This window comes from Gymnodraco acuticeps, unplaced genomic scaffold, assembly GCF_902827175.1.
Source record: "Gymnodraco acuticeps unplaced genomic scaffold, fGymAcu1.1, whole genome shotgun sequence".
NCBI lineage: Eukaryota > Metazoa > Chordata > Actinopteri > Perciformes > Bathydraconidae > Gymnodraco > Gymnodraco acuticeps.
This window is the reverse complement of record NW_022992191.1, coordinates 547,915-556,661: the sequence shown is the minus strand read 5'-3', so window position 1 is coordinate 556,661 and position 8,747 is coordinate 547,915. Positions and strand designations below refer to the sequence as shown.

The 8,747-nt window shown below is 37.7% G+C and overlaps 1 long non-coding RNA gene across 1 annotated transcript; it reads left to right on the top strand.

Moving 5' to 3' along the window:
• The first annotated feature begins 319 nt into the window (after positions 1 to 319).
• LOC117539170 lies at positions 320 to 1,906 on the top strand. The gene is made up of 5 exons (XR_004567966.1): positions 320 to 378; positions 548 to 730; positions 1,153 to 1,343; positions 1,528 to 1,592; positions 1,743 to 1,906. It is a non-coding gene; the product is annotated as an uncharacterized LOC117539170 (long non-coding RNA).
• Positions 1,907 to 8,747: the final 6,841 nt, after the last annotated feature.

Sequence of the window (8,747 nt, the reverse complement as noted above, 5' to 3'; positions counted from 1 at the left end):
GCAGAACCCACTTATATTCTCTCAGCAGAATTTAAAGAAGTGGCTTTTTCACCTGCCCTCACTGACTCCAACAGAGATGAATACAAAGCACTTGAAACAGCAGCTCTAAATACGGTGAGAGCATTTTCAAAATAAACATCTGTTATTGATTGCAGAAGCAATGTGAAAAAGATGATTGAACAGAATGTGTTTGCCCAAAGAATAACTTTTTTGAAATAGAAAGATAAATTCTGTTGACCAGGTGTAATTTCAATTGTAAACAAATGTGCTTGAAATGTACTTATGGTCTTTGAATGTTGCTTTCTTTTCACAGTGCAATAAGAAATACAGAAGCATGTTTCCAAACACGTTTTCCCACTGCATTTTGAAAAACTTCAGGTACATGAAAATCAAAGTGTGCTTCTCTGATTGAATTATATATGAATGATTGAGAACTTAACATTGGTAACTTCCAATCGTGATGGAATCATAACCACCTATTTAAAAAAGAACCAGGATCATCTCATATCATAGTATAACACTTCTTCCTCTCTTTTCTTTGATACAGTGCCTTAAATCCACCAAAAGACAACGAAACTCAAGCAACTGTGGGGGTTGTGTTCCATGGGACTACTGCCATCACAGATCTCCCACAGAATGATGTTGTTGCTCAAACCTTAGTAGAAGCTCTGAGTAATTCCACCAATAGTCCTAACCTGAGCATTAATCCCTGCTTCAGTCAAAGTGTTGGGTAAGTAAACATAACAAATTATTTTACCATCATCATTTGAAATACATTTGGAATAGAATCTGCTGCTCAAGCTCAGTTCATAAATAAGTCAGCAACTGAACTCATACTGAAAACCTCAACAACATTCAGTGTTGTACAGTCCAATCCATGCAGGACGAGCTTTTCTCCAAACTATCTTATATTCAGTAAGAAAGCTTTTTAATTGAATAATCTCTTATTTACTGATAAATCGTTACTCATCATTCACTAGATAAGATAATAGAATGTTTGCAAAGGCTACTTTTTGAAAGCCTTTTATTATGGTTCCTATTGGTCTGTGAAACTGTAACCAAAGTACATTTTACATCATACAAGGATAAATATATCCTTTGAGTGTTTGCACTAAAATGTATTCACATATTGTTAATATATTTGTTTTACAGAAAGTCCAGTTCCAGATCCGATTACGACTGATGCACCAGCAACCACACCAGCTGCAGCAGCAACAAACACAGCAGCCCCGGATTATAATTACGTTCTAGACATTCAATTGATAGGAGAAGCTTTTTCCCCTGCCCTCACTAACACCAGCAGCAAGGAATACAAAGCACTTGAAAAAAGAATTTTAAATGCGGTGAGTGCATTTTCAAATCGCACAAATGTAAATGAATTGGTTTGAACGTGAATGAACAATCGGATGGAAAGTTTAAGATGTCAATGAAAGCTAATCATGGCCTTTTAATGTTGCATATCTTCATAATTGCCTTTTAGAAAACTGTGCTTGAAAGCTAATCCTTCAATGTTGTTTCTTTTTGCAGTGTGGTAACATATACAGAACAAAATATCCCAACACATTTTCCCACTGCCTTTTGAAAGAATTCCGGTAAATAAATATTTGTGATTTGAGTTCTTCTCTGAATATTTATTAATATAGAGTTCAACATGTGTATCTTCTAATATTGGTAGTTAATCTTACATATCAAAAGACATGTTATAATCTCATATCACTTTCCTCATTGTGTTTCTGATACAGTGCCTCAAATGTAACACGAGTTACTGAAACTCGGGCGACTTTCATAGCTGTGTTCCATGGGAATACTTCTCAGGCAGAACTCCCAATGAATTCTGTTGTTATTAAAGACTTCGTACAAGCTGTCAATAATTCCAACAATGCCTTCAACTTGAGCATAAATCCCAACTCAGTGAAGATATTAGGTAAGTATCCACAACACAGTATTTAGTCATTTTCAGATCGTAAAACATATAGAAAACATGAGGTACTTATGCTCTGTTGATAAATAAATCACCTAAATGATTCTACTTTGAAACTAAATGAAGGTACAGATTATTGAAGACAACATCCAAGCATGATAATCAATTATCTTAACTACCTTGTATTTAAAACCAAAATAATAATATTAAAGGAATTGTTATTAACTGCACGGGTTTTTCAAATTAGCTAGTTCAAAACTAGATTATATGACTCTGCTAAACCGATTTTTGTTTTACAGACAGTCCAGTGACAGATCCAACTACAGCTCCCACGCCTAGACCTGCTGCACCTAACACTGCTGCACCCATAACTGAAGCACTCGTTATAAAAAGGGTGATATTCAGGTCCCTTCTCACCGACTTTACAAGAGACTTGCTGAATCCATCATCTACAGCTTATATAAATCGGGCAGCGAAGATTAAAGAACAGGTACGTCTCACTCTAATAATGATCTCTGAATATTGAATAAGGACAGCTCAAGTACACACTGTCACACTCAAAGAATAAAATAAATAAAAACTCACAAAACAGTCAATATATAATATATTTTCATACTTACATTTCCAGAATGAATTGTTGACAGAGATGTATATGACGACAAATGAATGCTCTCATATGTTCACAGTTCAATGTCGAGAGTAAAGTGAAAAGTTGTATACCTTTGTATTTTCCTCTGTCTGCAGCTTACACCTGTTTTTAAAAGGGAATTCCCTTCATTCAAGTTCTTGGAAGTGAAATCATTCAGGTAATTTTTTTTATGACATATCGAGTGACAGTTTATGAAAAGTGGCCTAAATCTGATATTTCAAACATTAACAAATGTTTTCTTCTGCAGTAATGGATCGATCGTCAACAACATGGACCTCAGCTTTTCAAGCACATCTGTTCCTAATAACAATCAGATAGCGCAGGTCTTAATTAGCGCAGTTGCAAGTGTCACCGGCTTCGACATTGAAGGCAGCTTCCTCGACCTGAATGGCATTTGTAAGTTAAACTGAGCTACTTAATCAGCAGTGCAGTCAAAAGATGCACACTTGTTTAACTAAAGTTTGTTTCGTTCTCCTCCTTTCAGATTCAAGTGGAGTGAGCCATTACATCAGTCCGATCACTGCATCCTTCCTTGTACTGTTGTCATGGCTACTGTCCAGCCAATGGCCATAGTGCCACACATTTGAGAAATGACTCCGGTGTCTTACGTGATTTACAGATTTGGGTAACACGTGCAATGAAATTAATGTTAATCCTCCATTCAAATAGCAATGGAGGCTGTTGAGATCTTCATATGAAGTGAATACTTAAAACGAAAGTTAATTGAGATCATGGTATGAAGTGAATACTTAAAAAACGAAAGTTAATTATAAATCATACATGATCAATCATATTCTTGTATAAACCCATAATGAGAATGCTTCTTGACGGTTTTTGAATATGTATCTATGCTTACAATTTTTTCTGTTGCTATTTTGATAACTTTGCGTTTTGAAAAGAGGGTGTTGTGAGTTTTCATAGTATGTTTAATACTTAAAAACGAAAGTTAGTGATTTTGGTAATAAATGTAAGACTGTGAATTAAAGTTTCATTTGAACATGATCACAGCACGGTGTTTTTGTTAGGATGATTATAATGTTGTAAGAGAGAAGGTAAAAACCCTGTATTAGTTTGGACCTATTTTTCTTCAAATAAACTGATCCCACCTTTTGGACTGGGAATTAAAGTTTCATTTGAACATGATCACAGCACGGTGTTTTTGTTAGGATGATTATAATGTTGTAAGAGAGAAGGTAAAAACCCTGTATTAGTTTGGACCTATTTTTCTTCAAATAAACTGATCCCACCTTTTGGACTGGGATAATTTAAAAGACACCTGTGCCCTCCTCTCCTGCTTCCAAGGTAAGATTGCACCCTGCCACACACACTTAGGTAGGAGCACACTCCATTTACTGATCTCAAAATCCTTCGGGATCGCTTAAACAGATTAAAAAAGAGTTGTCTGAATTGAAACAGCAGTTAATTAAAACCTTGGTTCTTCGGGAAGTTAGTAGAGGTGAGATCTTGCTGACGTTGGTGGATCTGAGCCAAGCCGCAAACTTACATAGACTCAATAATTTCGGAAAGGTCAATTAGTAGGTCAGAATAATTTACCGGAATAAATTATCAGGACCACCAAAACTCTAAACAAGGCATAACAATATAACATTGGGATGTAAGGCAATAATTGCACTAATAATAATTAATCTTGCTCCGGTAAGCACTTTCCTTTAGCATTATTTTTCGTAGTGAAGGTTATTTAATTGCTATATGTTTTAGTTTTGGAAGTAACAAATGCAGCTCCTTGTGGGCTACACTTTCCAACTCAGAACAAATGCATACTGTGTTATAATCATAATCTTTGGATGTCATAGCAATGCACTGTTAATGTTCTTATTTATACACACTATTTATTTATATAATCATGCACACTGTATTCTGTTAGATTTGCTGTTTGCAAAATGATTTCTGTCTGAAACTAACAATGACCAGAATACAAACTATTTTAAGAAATTCATGTCTCTCTCTTTTCCTTTTTGTAATTGTTGGTGTGTAAATCAATCAGGCAGGTTTAATGTAAGGCCAGGCAAGTTTATTTATATAGCACCTTTCAACACAAGGCAATTCAAAGCAAAGATAATAAAAGAAACATTAAAAGAAAAAATACATGAATAAAAGTTACAGTGCAGTTTAAGATATTTTCATTTCAAACCTTTACTTTTCCAGAATTTTCCCTTGAGATCATAGATCTCTTTTTCAAGGGAGACCTGCAGCAATTATGTTCCACATGAAACAACATAAAACAATAGAGGATATCATATTTACAAGCTACATTTACATACTTATCAACATTTACAAATACCCATAGTTTCAAAGAGCATTTCTCTTAGACTTGCTTTAAAAACATTCAGAGGAATAAAATTGCTCAGTTTCAATTTGAGCTGTAGATTGTTCCAAGCAAGTGGCGCTGCACACATAAAAGCTGTCTTACCAGTCCTTGCGCTTGGCACATCTAACAATACTACATCGATATGAATAGTTCAATTGAAAGTAGCGGCAAAAAGAAAAGTCTTCAGCCTGGATTTAAAAGTAGTAAGAGTTGCAGCGGACCTTCAGATTTCTGGGAGTTTGTTCCAGATATTTGGAGCATAATAACTGAACGCTGCTTCTCCATGTTTAGTTCTGACTCTGGGGACAGAAAGCTGACCAGTCCCTGAAGACCTGAGAGATCTGGATGGTTCATCATTTAGCAGGAGGTCAGAAATGTATTTTGGGCCTAAACCATTCAGTGCTTTATAAACCAGCAGCAGTATTTTGAAATCTATTCTTTGACACACAGGAAGCCAGTGTAAAGACTTCAGAACAGGAGTGATGTGATCCACTTTCTTAGTGTTAGTGAGGACTCGAGCAGCAGCGTTCTGAATCAGCTGCAGCTTGCTAATAGATTTTTTAGTGAGACCCGTGAAGACACCATTGCAGTAGTCCAGTCTACTGAAGATAAAAGCATGGACAAGTTTTTCCAAATCCTGCTGTGACATTAGTCTTTTAATCCTAGATATGTTCTTTAGGTGATAGTAGGCTGATTTAGTAACTGTTTTAATGTGACTGTTTGATGTGGGCTGGCATGATCCTTCCTGCAGCCATAAAAAAGACAACAAAGAAAATCTTAGAAAATAATAGTAATGATGATAATAATAATACTGTTAGTAGTGCTTCTCACAATAAAAATAAAGAACATTATAATAACAACAATAAGAAATTAAAAACTAAACATTAGAGAAGTTAAGAGAGAAGGCAATGATTAAATGGTGAAATGTTGTAAACAGTCCAACTTATAAATATGCTTTAGTAAATCTAATAGATTGAGGGATAAATTGCTGACATTCTGAGAGGCTGACTACAACAGTTAGGCTCAATGTCTCTTGATGAAGAAATATAAAGAAGCATTTCCAATAGATGCTAGTAGTTATACACATGCCGCATTCGTCTCATTAGTATGCATACAAATGTGACAGGTCACACCTCTACTACTTATGCAAATGAGCTAAGTCCCGCCTCCCATTTGGTCGAGGTGTGAAATCGCAAGTAGGTGTGATATCCCGAGTAGGTGTGAGATCCGTTGATAGGAGGGGGTGATGTGTATTCACAGGTGTGAAAAAATGTATAAATAAAAATAATTAAAAATTAGAAGAAAAAAAAATGCTGCTTCAATTACATTAGTATGCATATAATCTGACAGGTGGGCCCGCCCCATTATGCTGTTGATGTCCCCCACCGTCCCCCTCACACCCCTTCATTTGACTGTGATGTCAGAAGACAGTGGAGGGTGGAGTTAGATAAATAAATAAAAAGCCAGTCGTTTCCACTCATCCAGTCATCTTTAAAAAAAGAAAAATGGCCAAGAGACGCCTCGAGATGGGTTTAATCAGCGAGACGCCTGTGACAACTTACAGCCATCCGTCGTGAGCGCCAATCAAGAAACGGATGCAGTATATGTGCCGGGTTCAGACGCCTCCAGCCGAAGAACTTCATGAAGAATGGACTCTGAAAAATGGCGATGTTTGGGGTTATGTATTCAACTATATGGCGAATGAACTGCATTTCTACAATCTGAAGAATGGAGAAACGTATGGACCCCGCAGTGTTAAAGCGACACTGACCTCAACAGATTGGGCTGTGTTAACTCTGGTGTCTTCCAGAGATCTCCACGCAACCACTGTATCGGAAGAAGTAGTGCATCAAGAAACCATAGTGGAACCAGCGGTGTACAAGATATTTGCAAAGAAAAGCAAAGAAACACAGACAGCATGCAAGATCAAAGAAGAGTTTTCACCGCTACCCCTCAAGGTGGAGGAAGAGGAAGAAGATATTCCCCCGCCGCCAGAAGTGGGAAGAGTCCTGACAGGCACCGTCTGGGAAACTAAAAGCGGATCATCTGGGCGCTGGTATTATTGCTCAAGCCGTTTGGTGACGCTGGGGAAGGACCCCTCTGATGATTTTGTTTTCCTTGCGTGTGCCTCTGACTGCTTGGCTGAAAATGATTGATGGGAAATCTACAAAGCTTATAGAACTTTTTAAACAGAGTCAGACATCGATGGACATTATACTGGTGAAAAAGACTCTCATTTTGCAGACGACTCCGCCTCCCACTCAACATAACAAGTCCCACCCTCCTCACCAGATCATTTAAAAGTAAGGACCCCTCAAGGACATTCGTTGAACACTAACCATGGATCTGAGAAAAAACAAGTCGCTCCTCGCGAGTAGCTGCCTTGAGCAAACGCCTGGAGGACCCCCATCATTTCCAACAATCTGCACACCCGAGCTCGACGGCTATGCTGATGGCTGGCTGGATATGTATCTACCACCATCTACTCCACCCGAGTCTCAACCCAAGTCTCCAGGGGAATCAACAACTTACCCCACAGCCGGCGTTGATTCACCATACTTTCCTTATGCTCCAGAGGGTGATGCTACAGAAGGTGAAAGGACAGCTTCGTTCCTGAATACGGTAAAAGCTGTAGTGGTTCATCTGCTGGATAGGGTCTTGCATCTGTACAGAAAAGAAATTGTTTACGGATGTCAAGTCGATCATCCCAGTCAATTGCAACACGAGTGTTTGTTTCCGACCGAAGAATACTATCTGGATCAAAACTATGATGAAGTGGTAAAGAGACTGTGGACCGTTCGTTTCATTCCAGCCATTCGGGATGCTCTACACCCGGGCCACCTTCATGTCTCGGGGAAGCGGGTCATTGGAGCTGCCGAGGCGATTCTGCACAATCTCAGAAACACCAGACTCTTTGAGGCTAAAATCGAGAAGCTTTACGACCAGCTTGTAGAGAACGACGAGACCCAACTGAAGAATATAAGAGCAGCTTGGGACTTTTGGCAGCAATAGGAAGAGTGTGACGTTTTTATTTTTTATTTTTACTTGATCTAGTGTGTCCTTCCTAAAAATCATGTTTTTTGGTTTTTAAATTGTTTTATTATTCTCTGCTTGGAGAAAAGGTTTTTTTGATACATGTGTGACATATCAATAAAATGCGTTGTAAGAAAAACTGTTGTACTCATTACCTCATCGGGGCAGTAACAGGGAACATGTCTGAGAAACGTGTCATGCAAAGGGTGTATTACACTCCTTCTAATCCAGGGAGTTTAGGGGGCGTTGACAAACTCCATAGAGCTGTACAGAATGAAATGGGTAAACAAGTAAATGTAGAGAAAGTCAGAGAATATTTATCTGGACAGGATGCATATACTTTGCATAAGCCGGCTAGGGTGCATTTTGTAAGAAACAGAGTTTTCGTACTCAGACCGCGACAACAATTTCAAGCTGATCTTTGCGATATAATGATGGTTTTAATTATTTGTTAACAATCATAGATGTATTTTCGAAAAAAGCCTATGCTCAGGCATTAAAGAAGAAGACGGGTATAGAGGTTACCAAAGCCTTTGATACAATTTTAACACAGTCAGATTCCTAAAAAGATACAAACAGATGCAGGGAAATAATTCTTTAACAAAGTTTTTCAAGCCTTACTGAAGAAACGAGGTATTGCACATTGTGCAACAGCCAGTGATATGAAGGCGTGTGTGGTAGAGAGATTTAACCGTACGCTGAAAACTAAAATGTGGCGGTATTTTACAGCTAAAAACACTCATAGATATATAGACGTCTTACCTGAACTAATTGAAAGTTACAATAATAGTTATCATCGAAGTATTAAAATGACA